The sequence below is a fragment of the Petromyzon marinus genome, chromosome 10 (genome assembly GCF_048934315.1).
Source record: "Petromyzon marinus isolate PM22_M1 ecotype Great Lakes invasive population chromosome 10, UKy_Petmar_22M1.pri1.0, whole genome shotgun sequence".
Classification (NCBI taxonomy): domain Eukaryota; kingdom Metazoa; phylum Chordata; class Hyperoartia; order Petromyzontiformes; family Petromyzontidae; genus Petromyzon; species Petromyzon marinus.
In genome coordinates, this window is record NC_133676.1 from 13422093 (window position 1) to 13440491 (window position 18399).

The 18399-nt window shown below is 41.9% G+C and overlaps 1 protein-coding gene across 3 annotated transcripts in view; it reads left to right on the top strand.

Moving 5' to 3' along the window:
- The window catches only part of THSD7A (thrombospondin type 1 domain containing 7A), a 368787-nt gene that overhangs the window by 21497 nt on the left and 328891 nt on the right, over positions 1-18399 (top strand). For 2 of the 3 annotated variants that reach the window (XM_032951144.2, XM_076066194.1), the window contains exon 1: positions 1786-2213. The exons of the other annotated variant lie outside the window; for it this stretch is intronic. The gene's annotated coding sequence lies outside the window, so the exon portion shown is untranslated. Of the gene's footprint in view, positions 1-1785; positions 2214-18399 lie in introns of those variants that run through there. 3 annotated transcript variants of the gene reach the window in all.

Here is an 18399-nt window from a genome sequence, read left to right on the forward strand (position 1 = left end):
TGGCTAAGACGTAAATATTGATAACAGTTGTGCAAAGTTCGGCACTTCAATAGAGAGGGAAAGTGCTGTTAGCGAGCACCTATGAAGGGCCGACACGGCACACTAGGGAGGTGGGTGGCCTTTGTCTCCCCATTGGCGATGTTTACACACTGCACCAGATACTCAATTTGAGGCTTAGTCGACCTAGGAGAGGTCCAGCACTGGTTCAGATAATCGTCGCCGGTGTTGGCCGTGAGCGATAATCGAACTCGGGTGGTCCAGCTTTCACAGCGCGGCGCATGCACACAAGATCCCCCCTATAGCCTTAGCAGACTGTTGGGGACAAGTGCTGTTACACACACATACAGGCGCACTCAACACATTAAACACGCTCACTCTCTATTCTCCCCTGTCTCTCTCAAGCTCAGCTCCCATGAACTAATGAGTTGGCACGTGTGGGTTTCACACCCATGCGACATGAACAGGGAGGCCCACAGGCACTGCCAACGACCATTGTCTGGCGTGAGATGTGTCCAGCACAGGGAATACGGCTCCGAGCTTGAGAAGTCTCATAATTCAAAACGTAGCAAGTGGCTACCGTCACCGGGTGAAAGGAAGCACACTGTTCACAAGACGCATGGTGAGTCTCTGCCTTTGTTCTTTTTTTAACGTGATATCACACGCTATCTATGTTTGCATATAAGTTCACTCCGACGAGCAATTATTCCAATGCAGCGCTTTGTCCAGATGAAGGCAGCGCTGCACGGTTGAGCTCTGCTCAGCAATGAGCTGCTCATCCTTTACCTACTTTAGTCCACGTTAATCCAACGCTGCCAAGTACTGTAGAGTATATACATGTGTAGTGACATCGCGGAATGTCACTGTGTGGTGCTGGCCCTAGAGAGGCACGGCGTGCGATGTAACGACATCGCGGGCACCACTATGATGTGGGTGTAGTACTGGCCCTAGAGGGGCTCTGTGAGCGCTGATCGATAGCGCTGGGTGGCACCACGCTCGGAGTGCAGTGCCGGCCCCTACAGGATAGGGTGTGGGAGTGCAGGCCATGGAAATGGGGTTACAATAGGCCGTGACACTCTGGTTGACCCCAGAGGACACGTGGCCGGTTAGATCTACACAGGAGCCTTAAGTGGGGGACTAGGGGTGGTCACATGGTCTGGGTCGGAATCCTGCTCGAGGATTCTGAAAGGTGGTCGTGGCCAAAGGCGGAGCCAGCCATGCCACAGAGGAGGGACCGGCGTTGTTGTTCATCCTGAAGAAACCTTCGTCAACGTTCTACGTTCTACAGTCTCCAACACGTGGACCGGGACCCAAGCTGTGGTCCGGTCTGTAGTAGTTAGTTACGGTGTAACTAGTGTAGTTAGCCTGGTGGTCACCACCTGGTTAACTACACCAGTTACGTTGTAACTCGTGTAGTTAGCCTGGTGTAGTTAGCCTGGTGTAGTTAGCCTGGTGGTCACCACCATAGGTTGTTATTCTGTTAAGGGGCAGTTACCCCATGTGTTGGTGTTAATTGTTGCCTCCAAAGTGTACGTCTGCTACTCAGTTGAACCCACTACACACACATCATGGATTCTGCCCAATTCTGCCCACGCGTCGCCAGCCTTGCTCCCAAGGCAGCACACCTTAAATAGGGGAACACCCAACAATTTACCCTCCCCCCCCCAAAAAAAAACCCCAACAATCCATTCCTTAAGCAGCCTTACCCAGTCCAATTCAACTACCACCACCCCCCCACCCACCACCTGGTTGAGCAAACCGGTTGTTCGCAGCTCAACCACATCTGAGGCCAGCCACTGGCCAAGTCACCCCAAGCCCGTTCCTGCCCCCAACCAAAGCCCCGTCTCGATCGAGCGCAGCGCAGCCCAGCCCGTGCTCCCTTGGCCGTCGCTGCTCGATAGGCGGGCAGCTCTAGGAGCAGGCGTGCCCTGATTTACAATTCAAATCGATGATGCCTGCGCGGCGCTGCTGCTCCCACCAGGCTGCGTGGGGAGCGCTCCGCAGATGTCCCTCGCAAGCAGTAGGAGCGGCAGGAGCAGCAGCAGCAGCAGGAGCAGCAGTCAGCAGCAGTCGTTGGGATGCGACGTCGCAGCTTCGGCGCGCCGGAACGCGCATCTTGATTGTTATTATTACATTCCAATTTATAAGGCGTGAAATGAGCAACCACAGCACATCTGCAGGAAGCCTCGATTGTGAGTTAGACAAGACGAGTAAATGTAAGTCTTGCTTTTTTTTAAAAAAAAAAATTCAGCCCGATGCTTTGAGCTTGTTTGGCTTTTTTTTGTTTGTTAACGTGTGTATGTGTCGAAGTGGATGAGTGCATGTTTTTTTTATGTGTTTGCGTGGTCGCTCATGTTGTTTACTGTTGATTTGGAAAGCGCTAAGATTGTGAACAGATTCTATGCGGTCAACGTCGTACTCTTTGCTAAATGAATTTCACTTCCCACCACCCCCAGTGCTGAACTGCTCCTGTGTCAGCTTGTTAGGGGCATCTCAAGAGATTAAAATAAATAAATAAAGCTGGGGATGGGGAAAATGTTAACCTGTGTTGGCACACGGTTAAATGGATACATTAGTTGCACCACTTTAGTATATGGCTGCACGCAATTAATTTGTCAGTGTGCATTAGGTGGTGGAAGGAGAAAATATTGCGTTGTAGAAGAGCACTAGTGGACGCGTAGAGAGCCGCTTTTACAAATAGCACAGTAAGAAGTAAAAGCACCTTCCGATGGAGACAAAGTATAGCATCGACAAACAGCTTAGGATATCTGACGAAACATTTAAATACACTCCAACCATTTAGAGTCTGGACTCGCGTATAGATGCTGTGCATTGCATATCCACCACACACACTGCGTTTGTGCCCACGCGCATGTAAAGTGATTTGTGTTTAAGATTGAAAATAGCCGGATGCGTTAAAGGCTGTTTTTTTATCAACAAGAGCTGAATGCTATGAACAAGACCAGCTGTGGAAATTGACTGATATGTGAAATAGTATAATTGAGTCAACTTCGCTCTTGGTGGAATACCTTATTTCATTCTGGGTAATGGAAAAACACACACACACAACAGAGTGAGTAAATCAGATTTTGCAAGCCAATGAGATGACAATGTTGACCGATTTACCCAAACAATTGCGTAAGTTCACAGAACAGCCTCAAATTATGTTATGCGGGCATGTGTGCTGCATGTAATTAAGAGGAGGTGTACATTTACATAGACAGTAGTGATGGAGTGACTAGATAGATGGCCCAATTATCACTTAAGCCATTCATCACATTCCATGATGCCAACCTAAACAACCAAATGTCAACACTTTTAATCCTGTTGTAGAGATCTTTACTCGGCATATGTTCAATTCCTGAATAACACTGCGTTACAAATGTAATGAAGGCTAATTTTGAGATTGGTGGCATTCCAATACGAAATATTGCTCAAATTATGCTGTTGTGTCACCGAGTCTCATGAACATTTACAGGAGAATACTGAATTTTGATTTAAAGCTTTCGTGACTGCAGGGATTCACATTCTTGGTTCTTTCGGTAAAGTCACGAAGAAAGGAAACAATAAAATAATAATTATATTTTTTTATCATTTTATTGCTTCCCTTCTACGTGACTTTACCGAAAGAACCAAGAATAGGAGAATACTGCTTTTGATGTTTGCCCATTTAATTCGTGATCATTCCCCCCCCCCCCCTCTTTTGACCTGCATATAGCAGCAGCACAAGTTGAATTGTTTTTTGTTTGTTTTACGGAGCAATGTCATTAGCTTATCTTTGGCTCTAGGGTACTTGTAGGCGTGCTCGTGACACTAATCACCCTTCAGCTATGGGGGGGGGGGAGGAGGGGGGCATCTGTTGGTTGCCGGAAACTGAATGGGGTCCACGGGGGTCTCCGGCACAGCGTGGTTATTACAGTGGCTGCACGGACAACGCCAGGCGCAACAGCTTGAATGCATGGTTCAGTTAGATCGCTTAAACTCGCTTAAGCAAATGATGCATGAATCATGCTGACCGTAATGCAAAATTGCAGTAAATGAAAAAAGGACCTTTTCACGATTATTTTGTAATGTGGGTTTTTGTAGGAACGCTCCGGTGACTTAACTGTTAAGCGTTAAGAATTATGTGGGAAAATGTTCTTTATTTTTTCAAAGCTGCAACGACGTATAAATTTAGTTCTGCATTTGTGAATTTGTAGGTAGATGATGAAATGATGATCAACGGACTTGAAAACAAGTTATTTCCTTATAATGATGCAGTAGCAAGCCTCGCTTATTGTTACGTGGCAACATGTTATTACAGAGCCTATTATTAATGGGTAATTTGTTTTAACCCATCGTATCAAGGCTACCTATACACCTCTGACCTCCACATTGTCAAATGGAGCCATGCTCGAGTTTATTGTTGGAGAAACATTCATACAGAGCCGTTGTGAGATTTTTTTTGCTTGTCAATGTGGTGGGGTGATGCAAATGAAAAATATCCTGGCTGTAACCGATCGATTAAATACAAAATGCCAAGTCAAATTTAAGTTGGATCCTACGGCTTATTTTGACGAGCACAATGAAAGGGAGTAACCAGCATATATTTTCCCATTGCTCTTTTACAGCAAATGGATATCTAATCTGACCATTATGATCATCGGGGGAAAACGAACCATCACTTTTGCTATTCAACGTTTTATAGCATAGAGTCATTTCATTGCCACCTGCTGTTGACGCAGAATACATAAACATCCGTGTCTAACTGAACATTCCATTGCTTTGCAAGACGTGTACATTGAAAGAGAGATTTTGAGGTGTAACTGGAAAATGTGGAGATTTTGGAACTGGATTTGCTAATTTTTTTTACTAAGATGTGCAATAATCTGGCAGTGGACATTGAAGCATTCCCTGTGACATCTAATTAGAATGAAGCCAGCTTATTTTGCACAAATCTCATTCTATTACTGCCCCTGCTGGTGAGGTCAGTCGGATAATTTAGTGTAAATTTGAAGGTTTTTTTTTCTTCCCAGCCAGGTTCGCTAAAGGACACGGTGATACTTATGTGTTGTGCTTGTTGTTTCTAGATTTTTCCGTCTTTTTTTTCCACCCCCCCCCTTCCCCCCGTCCAATGTATTCCCTTTTTGGTATCGTGGAGCACGTGCAGAGTTTCATGGCCTCTGGTCGACAGCAGTAACTGATAATGTTAGCCATATCGAAGATAGCGGTTTAGCGATCTTGAGTGTGAGAGGGTGATGCTGGAATCTCTTAAAAATGCCCTCTAAATAAACGGGGGAAATCTGCTTGAGTTGTCGGTTATTAATAAATAAAATATATTACATTTTAAATCGATAAAATGAAAATAAAAATAAATCAAACGTTGGAATGCGCATTTTACAAATTACCACTATGGTATGGAATTATTTAAATCAATAAGTAGAACAAAGTCGTTCAGTAACACAACACTTTAAACGTCGCAATGTTGATGCGAGTGTCATATGCAACAACAAATCAGACCTACAAAGGGAAATAAATATAATGTGCGTTTAAGTGCAAAGTATTGCCAATAGCCATTTCCTGAAACAGTTTTTTTGGCAAAGGTTAGGTCAGGTGATTAAACAGCCCAGATACATTTTAACCCCTATGACTGACGATATTACTTTTGTACGTCTAAAGTCTTAAAAAAAAGAAGCTAGAAAATTAATTAAGATTCTGTTCATTATTTGTTGTTGCCGAAATTATATATATTTTTTTTATTATGTAAGGCTCCAGCCACTCCGTTTGTGGTGCTGAGCCACAGCCTGGGAAATTAAGTGAGAATCTGCCTCTGGATTATGTCCATAACAGCCCTGGGATCCCAGGATCTGCTTTTGGCGGGGTTAAAGGCTTGACATTCAGCAACATGGCAGAAGGCTTTGTAGGCTTTGCTGGCATTACATTGCATCCCATGGGAATAGGAAGGTAGAGGAGCTGAGCTATTAATTGTTAATTACCTGTTACCAGGACAGCCGCCCGCCAACGTCTCTTTCGGCTCGCATGCCTCCTCCAACGAACAAATATAAGTCACATCGATGGGACCTTTTATAACTGTTTGACCTGGGGTATACGTGTTCGGGTACTTGCATTGTCTTTGTACCGTTGGCCTTTTGGCGTTCTCTGGTCTGGTGAGACTAGGCCATAAAAAAGGCTGTCTCTGTTGTCGGCCAATCCGTTTCAAAGACAATGCCACATATATTATAAGAGCATGTTTGATTTCATGTTTTGCCACAAGTATGTGTGGATAATACTGACTTGATGCCTTGTGAAAGTACCTATTTGGTGTTTGAACATCTTAGCACCTGTTTTATTGCCTGAAAGGGTGAAACCTTTTCTTATTTTTCATTAAATAGAAGTCAAGTTTGTCTTCCGGACATGTTGCAGTATTGCCCCTCTTTGACACCACAGTGTTTGGCTCGGGGGAAACCGATTGAGTATGAAATGAAAATGCAAAGTGTTAGCCAAGATCTACGGGCAGTATCCATTTGTGTGCGGCTGTAATGGTGTGTTTATCTTCACGCGGGGCTGTTATTGATTGGTCCTGATGGAGTTGATCTGCAGGCTGATCAGGTTGCAGCTCATCATCCGCACCAGCTGCCATCTATTCCGGTAACTGCACGGATCCCAGTTTCACATGCTTGTATAGCCACAGCAGCGGATCGTAGAGTCAGGGGATTTATTTGTGCGTAATGCTGGTGAGAACATTCAAAGATTAGCAAAAACCTCATCCGAAACGTGCAAATCGGACCATCTTTCTGTCCGATTCTTTGAACTTGTATTCAAAACCAGTGCAGAGGCACACACACACACACATTCCCTATAAGACAAAGATCCCACGTATAGCCTTAACGGGGCAAGTGCTGTTAGCGAGCACCTATAAAGGCCGGCACGGCACACGAGGGTGTGGGTGGCCACCATCACGTCCGGCCACCTTTGTCTCCCTCGTGGCGATGTTTACACACCGCACCAGATACTCAATTTGAGTCGACCTAGAGAAGACCCAGGACCGGTTCAGATAATCATCACCGGTGTTGGCCGTGAGCGAGAATCGAACCCGGGTCGTTAGGTTCGTAGTGCAGCACACGAAGCGCCACAACTACCGCTCTATACCATATACATGACGCACTTCATACTTTTCATTGGCACAATCATTGTAGCCATGCTCATGTAGTGTCCATCAGTCATCGGGCAGTACCCATTATCTTGTTAACATCGTGCTTTTTTTTAATCTCTTCTGTTAATTTAAGCACATTTGCATTGACTCCAGACCACGAGTCGATTGTTATTAAAATATGTATTTGGTTGCCTTCACTTTGTTTAATTGTATTCTTTACAATCGAATTGGTCTCCTTTCTCTTCGAAGTGCTTTTTATTGTCCTCTGTCTTTTAAACTTTATAAATAAGCCTAAGACAGTTTTATTTTACTGCTTGTTTTTTTTCTCTCTGCTTCTCTCACTGAGGAAAGATTGATTCTGCCATTTGTTGTTTAAACTGAACCGGCCTGAATGCACCACGTGATTCGTGACTGCATTCACAAGCAAATGCTTACATTATATGCAATTGCAACAGGGGGCTGTAAAGAGTCTACATGCAACCATATCTCAGGATGCCGTACAAGAGATGGAGATATCTCGTGGTTAAGAGTGGATCAGGATTTTCACATGGATGTGACATCGGAGGATCACGCTTGATGGTGGCGAATTTGGGGAGGCTTTCTTCCAGCAGTTGATTGAACATGGCTGATGATGATGATGATGATTATTTACATGACTCCACTTCGCCCAGACCTTCATGAACCTGGCAATAATCTTGACAAATCCATTTGCATTTTCCCATGCTGCTTTTCACATGTGACCCATCCTTCCCGAGATCTCACCTTACTTAGGCGGAAACGCATTTTTGATGGCTTAAGTTTTGCCTGACAACATGAAGCCACGACCTGGCAGGAGCCTCAGCTTAAGCCCTCTGTGTGTGGCTGCCTCTCTCGAAGTGATCATTCGTGTTTGTTACTTCCCTGGTGCCCATGTGCATGCAGACTTGCGAATGCCTGGGTGTCTTCCGCTATGCGCCCGATGTTTCTTGAGACACAACCCTGCATCATCACTACCACAACAAACGAATGTGCAATATGCAGGCGTGGGCCAAAAACCCCATGCTATACGGTAGTGTATGTGTGTTTCCGTCTGTTTAACGCACCCCCTTGTGGTTATACCACATGCTGAGTGCACATTCACGGTTTATACAATTTGGATGGATTGGAAAGAAGGTTGTGTGGGATTGAGGGGAAATCTTTAGCAATTTAACGTTTGCGTATATTATTTTTCTTAATTCTTTAAGCATAGGACTGCGACTGTATATTTAATTTGGTTCGGTTGTTCACGTTAGAGGAATTGAAGCAATGTCCAATGACCATTTCTCATGCTTCATTAAGAACGAGTTTGCGTGTGTGTTGCGTAACACTTGGTGCACTGCGGGAGGCTTCGGTCGGCAAAGATGAGTTAAAGGAAGTTGTGCATCATGGACACGTCAAACCAGGAAACTGAAAATCGGAGAAAACCAACATCTAATGTCGGAACTTAATCCACCTCATTTGCGTGTGTTTGTATACATATAAAAAAGCACAACCGGTGTCTAAAACATTTAAATATATTCAACCAATCTGTAAATGATGAGAAAACGCATTATACATATGAAAACAATCGTATAGGCTGGAAATGCATGAATTTGGAACTGTTGATGGTTTTTGCATATTGCACAAATGCTCAGTGCTTTTTATAAAAAAAAATCTATGCAAACAAAATTATACCTGTAAAATAATCTACATTAACTTTTATTTATATTTTTTTATTGCAAAGACCCATGACACCAGAGGGCATAACACCAAGAAATAAGCTAAATATTTGACGAGCTTTTTCGCAGCCCCTTGTAAATGTATGCTACTTGCTCAGGAGATCATGCAGAATATTTAGGATTGCATGCGATATACATGCAGTAGATGGAGCAATGACGCATCGTGGTAAAGGTGTCCAAAGTGGACACCTGTGTACGCTAATTAGATTTTGGCAGGACTTGGTACAGAAGTTGTGCCATCTTATGTCATCAGGAGATCAGACGAGGATTCACCGTAGGAGTATCGTATAATTTCTTCATGAACCTCTTCAGTGTTTTGAGTCTCATAGTAAATTGGATTAGCGTAGGCTAAGCTTGTGCGAGCTATTAAAGATAGAAATATATCCCGGAAATGGATCTAGTGTGAAAAGGCTTTGATGTTATTGTACCATGTAGGAGGATAAATAATATCCCAGTGAAGGCACATTGTAAAAACACATAATTGGCTTTTTAAGCCTCGGAATTACTGAAACACATTATATTGATTTTGTGCCGAATGTGTTATATTGCTGAAGTTTACGTGTTTATGATTCCTATGATACAGCTCATGTTCATGCATAGACTTACATTGCTTCAGTTATTTTCAGGAAAATATCAGTTTTTCTGTTATTCATGTATGCTATTGTATGTTTTATACTTAAATCGTCATGCTTATACATGATCAACACTTGTCGAGTCGTGTTTTAAATATAGAATTGACGAGGATGCTTTCGTTGTAAAATATGCATTAATATACGGACGTTAAACATGGCAGGCAGAAAGGAAAATATCAACGTGGTTAATGTTTTGAGTTTCAACGAAAGGACATTGATCAGATTTCTTTAGTGAAACACGATGTTCATTCAAAATAAATATTCCATATCCATTTTATGAAATGAAATTGCTTTCATTTTAGACACTTTACAAACGAACGCATCTAAAAAAATGAAATCTTTAAATTTGATCTGGAAAAATATTGGTCCAAGGAGCAATATTTGCCAGTACCTCACATTGGGCCAAATATTGCAGTAAAAGGCAGGGTCTAATGGGAATAAGTTTGCGCTGTGGACTCATGCGGGGGACAAGATCAGCAAGGAGAGAATTCCCAAGTGAAAGCACACGATTATGTGATGATTGGCACAGGCTCCATTTCTTTCAGTCTGTGAACGTGTAGGCAGCCTGTGCATGTGTGTATATGCACTTTATGAGGACACCAGAAAGAAGAGAGCTGCAACCAGCTATTACAAGTTGACCCCTGCTATGCTGTTCAATCCCATTGCTGTGTGCTCTCAGAGCTGAACCAACTGGAATGCGTGAGCTTTCTTTGTTCTCCTGCCTGTCTGGCCTGGAGCCTCCCCTTCTTTTAATAGTTTCTAGCCCCTTTTAGGGTCGATGCTTCTGTGCTACACATTATATTCCCTGCCATTTGCTTTTGTAATAACCCGCACGCTATTAGCAATGGACCAACTTAAAAGCTTTAAGCTGTTCAGAAGCTCATCTACATATCTAAATGGGATCGGGTTTCGGCTGAGTCCTGTCAGTAGACTGGCCGAGAGGCCCGGTGATGGCTGAGGAGGGATGGGATAATTCCGTTAACCTATATGCCCCGTATTTTCACAGGTACCCGACTTAAATTTGTGAAATATGATAATACGATTTTTTTTTACATTCCATAAATTATTTATTCCATGTTGGTGCAGTGTTTACTGTGCTACACTACTGGGTAACACAATGGCTGTGGAAATAAATGCAACTAAGTGACAGAAATAGCCAATGCAGAGCCCTCTTGTCGAAATAGCTCCTGGTTATCAAATTAAAAGAATCATGACTACAACCCTTTGTTCCTATTGCATTGCAGATCTGATTCCACACGTAAATAGACATACACAGGCAGGTTCAGACTCATGTACGACTTGACTTTATTGTTTTTGTATTATACATGAGAAAAAATGGGAAACACAATAAAAAATATTACATCTTCGTTATCATTTTGCCTATGGCACATCACATTGTGACTCTGTGTAAGGATTGCTGACTTGTTGCTGACGCGACCACATTTGAAACATATTACAACCTATTTGTGTGTATATATAGTGACTTGGTCCATTGCATCATACCTAATAATCTGTCCTGTGGTTAATGAGTAATGCATCAAATTAAATCACGCGGATGTCCAGAGTTTGCTTATTTTGTAATACTATATATGACTGTGGAATGGAGTTTTCGTTTGTGGACCATGGAACATGATGTAAGTCCTCTGGTCTAACACTGTTTGAGACGAGGCTCAAAAGAAAGCTGTCTCTGGTGTGGACCAATCAGTTTCAAAGACAATGCATATATTATCAGAGTATGTTTTTTGTTTGCATTCTGACCACAAGTATTGTGGTTAATGCAGACATGATTCCTTGTAAAATATTTCAGTTTGGTGTTTTACCATCTTAACACCTGTTTTGTTGCCAGAAAAAAGGGGAAAACCTATTCTCATATTTTGGTACTGGCAAAGGAGGTCCCGTGATGATATAAGGCGTCATTGCAAGTGGAATCTTGATGTGAAATGGATTATTAACAGAATTTGTGATGCACAAACATGAGATCACATTGGGCCCTGTATATGTATAAATTTGTGTAAATAAACAAAAACAAATTTGTCCTCGATATAGTACTTGAAAAAACCCCATAAATGTATGTATGGTTTAGCACTGAAATGCTGCATACAGCTAATCATAATTTTAAATTTAAAAAAAGGTTGCTTTAATTTACTGTCAATTAGCTGCATATTTTATAAAGTGGCTCAGCAATTAGCTGAGCTCTGTGTGCTGTCAAATTACAGTTTTTACTGTTTTAAGGATAATGTGTTTTATATGTATAATTTGAATAGATTATCGGGGGGTATGGAGACAATAAATTGAAATACATTTACGTGAGAATGGAAAAAAACTATTATGAAAGTGGATGTCAAGCCGTGATATATACTGTACCTGTTAATTCATACACATTAAAAAGCTCAGAATTCAAATGCAGGCAATTTAATATTTTATTTTAAAAAAATTCTAACTTTGATTCTTGGCAGGCATCGGCTTTATTGAACGTGTCATGGTCTCCTATGTTGTCTGGTCATTAATGGCCTTATATTAGGCCATTGATTTTAATTCTTTGCTTAAAAATAAAAATGTAAAAGAGTCAATTATTTGCTACCCGCGCTGTCAGCAACATGCTCATGCTGTTCCATTATGTAGATGTTTTCATTTAGTGCATCGCAACATGCGTATACTTTATGTCCATATGTTAAATTATGCAAACATTAAATATACCAGTGCAATACACACAGAAATGCAGTAATAATAATCTAAAAGGAATCATGGTAGTATCCACAGACCCCATGTACATGTACTGTATGTATATTGAACTTCACGATACGTAGCCAACCGTGCTAATCAGAGGTGCGAGGGAAGGCATGCCAACATACGTGCCTGATGTTAGCATACCTATGCATTTCAGCATGCAAGTAATGTACACTGCCAAGGTACAATACAATTTTTATTTTATCCATTGTATAAATGGAGCTGCATCTCAAAATGCTCTTCTGCAGCTGTCTGGAACGCTCTTCCTTCCGATATTCGGAAGTCATTGGAGCTATGCACTTTTAAATTTAAATTGAAAACTCACTTCTTTAGAACTGCTTTTTGTGTTTTAGTTTATTGTCCTCCCCCCGCACCTCCGATTATCACGGTTGGCTACCTATGGTGAGAAAGAAGTTCTACATACATACAAGACATTACGTGAAAATCGGTAGACCTTTACAGTAATATGTTTATGTCCCGAACCGAATTTCCCCCCCCCCCCCCGCAATAATATTAAGGGAGGTGCCGTATATTCATATCTGAGAGCCACTTCCGTGATGACTGACATGCAATCATAGACAGAAAAGAAGTGTCTTGAGCCGAGCCTTGATCAGGCGCAGGGAACCAGCAGCATGGAGGCCCAGGGGGAGAAGGGCCAGAATGTGGAGGAAGCAGTAGAGTGGCCTTCTGTTGAACGGAGCTTGGTCCAGGGTTTGTAGGGAAGGCCTTGGTGAAGTAAGCAGAGTACAGCGATGGGAGTAGGGCAACATTTAGAGGGGAAGAGGCAGGCAGCGTCAACTCCATGCAAAATATTCAATATGGTGAGGGTGATCTTATTGCCAATTTGGCATAAGATTGACAGCCCCTGTCAAGGAAATGGCGGTTGGTGTAATTTGATCTTTTTTCAGTCATGGCAGCTTTGTAGATAATTGTTTAGCTTACTTTAGAGAGGAGGGATTTGGAGAGACTGTAAAAGGAGACAGTCACAGAAGTCAAGGCGAGAGGTGATTGACCCTCGCGCGTGACCTTGTTTAAAGGTGAGGATACAAAAACCATTTGGGGGCAAGTACATACGATGAGTGACTTTGTGTATCATCCATTCTGCTCTAGCTCTCACATCCCTAAGTATACGAGGCAAGAGTACCGACACCCACCACTTAATTCCCCGCACCTCCGATGAGCAAGGTTGACTCCGTACGGTAAAAAAAGAAGTTGAACATACATACGTAATTGCCACTGGTGTTAAATATTGTACGACATTTTTTTCTCTCTACTCGACTATAATAATTTAGAAGAGAGGTTGAGCCTTCAGCGGTGGTGGGTTAGCCCCCTCTGGCCCCTCGACGCAGCGGAGCTCGAGGTGATGAGGTGATGAAGGCATGAATAATGGTTACACCAGTGAATGGGGTAAGGAAGTGGCAGATGTGGGAGATGTAGCAGAGATTAGATATGCGGGAGGGAAACGCGAGCTTGGGATCAATGAAGACTCGTGCGACACACACTCCTTTTGCCAGCTTCAGAGTTTAGGAGATGCACTGAGCCTGCAGTCTATACTGAGAATTGACTTTTTGCTCATGAGAACTTCAGTTTTAGCATTGTTCATCTGTGGCGCGTCATACATTATATTCATTAGACTTTTGAATACCCGCTTACATTTATTATCTGCTGTTAAACCAATATTAGAACAAATTCGTTTGAAATAAGCTAGCAACTAATATATGTCAGGCATCTCCTTCCTCCATGCATTCTACTCCATCGACAAATATCCTTCTCACCAGTGAAATAAAATGTCCCAGCTCTAATGTGTCTTAAGGATCCGCACCATTTTAAGTCACTCGTATTATGAACAACGGTGGCCTGAATTAATCATTATGCAAGGTTTATCCTGCATCAGGGACCGACTCTTCAGGGGCCTTCTCTGGTGCTTTCTCCAATAAGCCATGGAGCATTGTGAACAAGCCCCATTCATCACGGCTTGGTGAACCTGCAGCCAGAGCAAGGACCCACAGTAGTCAGCTGGCAGGCTGTGTAATGGTAAACCCAATGGCAAACTCTCTAGGGGTGCCTAAATATACGTGTAGCCTATAGCCCAGGATAATCTGTGGATCAGGGTAGTGCAGTGGCATTGCACTATGAACTCGACAGCTTGAGTTGCGTTATTGGCCATGGTTAACATCAGTGCTATACTATCTGAACTGGTCCTGGGCGTTACCCTACCTAAGCTGCACTCTGGTGGAGTATGGCCAAACAACTCCCATGAGTGACAAATATGGAGATGTCTTCATTCAGCAATGAACTGACAGGTCACTCTAGCTCATGGGGCAGTGTGCACAACACTCCACCACCACCATTCCCAACCTCTGCTGCAAAGGATCATTGTTAAATATTCATATTTTACCCAGGCCTGAGTCCTACAATAACAGTTTTTTTTAGTTTTTTTACGTGTCATTTATTAGATATAGCCCTGTGAGCCACGCTGCTCTTGACTCGGGTGCAACCGCAACAAACAAAAACATGAACAAATAAAAAAAAACAGCAAAGTCTTCCAGAAGTCTTCCTATCACTCAGTACTGAGTGATAGGAAGACTTCTGGAAGTTACTGAGTGATAAGTAATGTGTACGCAATTTCAATATGTGTCTTTACACTTTTCTTTCCAGGTTGCTTCACGAACTCAACGGCACAAGGTTGAGACTTAAATACATTTTCTTCTGACTGGTTTCCAATGCAGACTGGCAGGATTCGTTTTTTTGGATCACTATGATGTTGTTGAGACTCACCGCAAACATCCTATCCTCAGCCACGTAAAAACACGTTGTCAGCGGCTATGTTACTAAGTGTATTTGCCGGTCTGATAGTCATCCAAATATTAAAACACGACTTGTATACTATATTTAATTCCGTATGTAAAATGTTTATAATATAAAACATTCTCCAACTTCTATATTTCAATGCATTGTAGTTCACAGAATCAGTTAAATAGTATAAAGAACAATATAAATATTACTTTATATTGTAATCTGTATCTTGTGCTATATATAGTAATTCATCATGCATGATTAAATAACAGCCAAGACCTCTACAATGTTTCTCACCACCGACCCAAATTCTGATCCCCCTTCTGGGATCGCGCTATCACCATCCTAGAATATCAGCTAGATCAGGAATATTGCTGGCGAACAGAGTGGAACAACGCGGATGTCCAGAATAAACACCTCAATCGAGACCAAAAATATCTCACCTCCTGGCTTTGACATTTCCTCCGCAAATACATTTTAATAATCGTAATAATTTAAATGTATTAAATACGATTTCAACGCTTAAACAGATTACACAATAGTGGCATTTTTTCTTCATATAGTGGCTGTGAAATAAGCAAAAACAGCATGATTACTCTTACTAGCTTGATTTAGCTCAGCTGGATTCTGGAATTTGACGCAACTTTAAACAGATGCCTTCTCTATCATCTCTAAATATTATATGCATAGGTGTGAGTACTTAGTGATCATTGAACGCTTTTTCCTCTGGTGCACAGAGCCACAATAATCATTATTGGCCTTGTCATGCGGTGCCAAATGGTCAGTGTTGTTGTTGTATATGTCTGGTTTTAATGTATTAATTGCAAGCCAGCCAAATGTGCATGACATTTTTGATAGTTGGTGTTGTAAACACAATCTGTCTTTTGTTAGCTGAGAATCTATGCGAATGCATAAGTTGTTGCACACACGCATTGTGTCATCATCACCAGCCATGGTCAATCCACTAAGTCGCGGCAATCTTTCATAGGTCCGTGATGCAACAATCCACGCAGCACCTGCAAACAAGGCGATCTCGTCGCTCCAGCCCTCCTTGGGCTGTGATTCCGTAGTTATTCTCGCCCACAGATTACTGCCCATTGCAGCTACGTGTACTGTCCAAGCACACTTACTATTATTAAATAGAAACGATATATTTAATCTGCAGATGTACTGTCATCTATGTGTTGCCCTTTCCGTCTCTCAGTTTAATCCCAAGCATGCATCTCTCCATGCTTTTTTCGGTGTACACTCTTGAGCATTTTCTCCCCATCTTCCGTGCCATAGTCCATGTTTCTGAACCATCCGTCATAGCGGGTGAGGCACATTTATTCATCACTTTTTCTTTGCACGTTGCTTCACACGATCAGATTCAGCTTCCAAAAAGCACTCCAACCGGCTCGCATCTGCCTCTTTATTTAATAATTTTTTTCTCTGTCCAATTTTCAAATCCTGCTGTATTTTGCAGTTTTATTCATCTGACATATATATTTTGTTTAGCGAACTTTTTACGTATAATCTTTGTTTCTCCTTGCAGCTATCCTTGAATCGTTTAAGTTCTTCAAACATTTCCTGCAGTTCATCCCACTGGACGTTCGAGTGACTGTGTCGTTTCTTTAGAGTTAGTCTAAAGTAGTTACGGTGAAACTCGACTGCATTTATCTGCATTTTTTTGCCGATTAATGGAGTTGCGCGACTAAAATAACTCCTTAAATTGTTGGATTTAGTTCGCTGTGAAGCTGAAAACTATAGGATTCGCAGGTCGGTCCTCTACTAAATCAACATGGATTACATTTTTTTATATATATAAAAGTTTCACGAGGCTATTAAATCATTTAATTGTTGGTGTGCATTTTATTTATTTTATTTTTTCCCGTAACTAACTTTGCTCCCTCTTTGGATATATTTAAGTGCAACTCATATTGCAGAACTCTGGGGTCGCTTCATAGATTATGTATGAAAAAAACAGTTTTTTTGCAAGGCTTTGTAAGCTGCAAACTCTTAAAGATGCTCAATTCTCATTCGTTATTCGAATGCCAAACTTACCTATTATCTTCTCATCTGCACCTTTTACCTACGTGGCATTAAAGTCACCGATTACAATTCTGTAATGCACTTCACCCTTCTTTCGGTGTTGGCAAATTTCTTCACAAATTAGGTCTACCTATTCTTAATTGTGGCTTATTGTTTGAGCATATACAGTACTTGAATAATATTGTATTTGTTCACTGTAAATAAAAACAAACAATCACAGAATAAAAAAAACACATCCACATACGGTGATAACACCACCACATAACAGAACAAGGCAGCCACGTGGAATGGCCTGGGACGTTCAATTCCTAAGTTGCGTCCGCTTGGCCGTTTGGAGCCTTTGGCATTTACAATGAATCATACAAAACTTCAACTTTTCTCCGGTGTGACTTGGTCAGCCTGACCACAGCCCACAGTTATTAAATACATTGGTGGCAAAGGTATTTGTTGTTCTCCGTTTTCTTTAACTAGTTATATCGTTGTATTCCTGTAATTCACGTACTCGTGTTTTAGTGGATAACCCCTGGCAATGGTTTTTCGATCAACCCGTCTCACGCTCATCGCATCCCTTGCAACCACTATTATGTAACTGGCAGATTGTTGTATTTTTTTTGCTATTGCGCATGGGAATGTTTAATTCTTGATTTGTGTTTCTTTATTACATTAGCCAATGATTTTTTTTATTTTCACGTGTCACAACTAGAGGTCAGCCGCCTCCATCTGATCTAAACCTGTGATTTGTCAAGTATGGGCGAAGAAGATAGCGATTTATACATACAGTGGTACCTCGGAGATCGAACTTAATTCGTCCCAAAACCGTGTTCGAAAACCGAATTGTTCGAACACCGAATCAATTTTCCCCATAAGAATGAATGGAAATAGCATTAATTGGTTCCCCACCCAAGGATGCTCCTATTATGGGCCATTTTTACACAAAGTTTACAATATTAAAATACAGTACAGTACATAAAAGCATACAAAAAACAGGAAACACAGTTATAATTAATATAATAATGAACATTGAACTTCACTTTACCTGTAGTAAGGAGAGTGGATGGCTTGAGTAGAAGGTGGTGAGGAGGAGAGGAGGAGGTGTCAGTGTTGCTTGGAAGGGGAGTCCCCCTCCATAAACACGTTGGGGAACTGCCCTTCTGGGGTTCTTTCCTTTCTTTGCCTTTTTTCTAGCACTAACTGTGATTCACTTGAGGGCCTTTTTACTAAAAAACTGATCAAGAGAGGATTGTTTCTGCCTCCGTTTTAAGATGTTTCTGAAATGACTCAATGCATTATCATTCTAAAAATCGCCTGCTCTGTTGGCTACTGCCTTATCTGGATGATATTTTTCCGC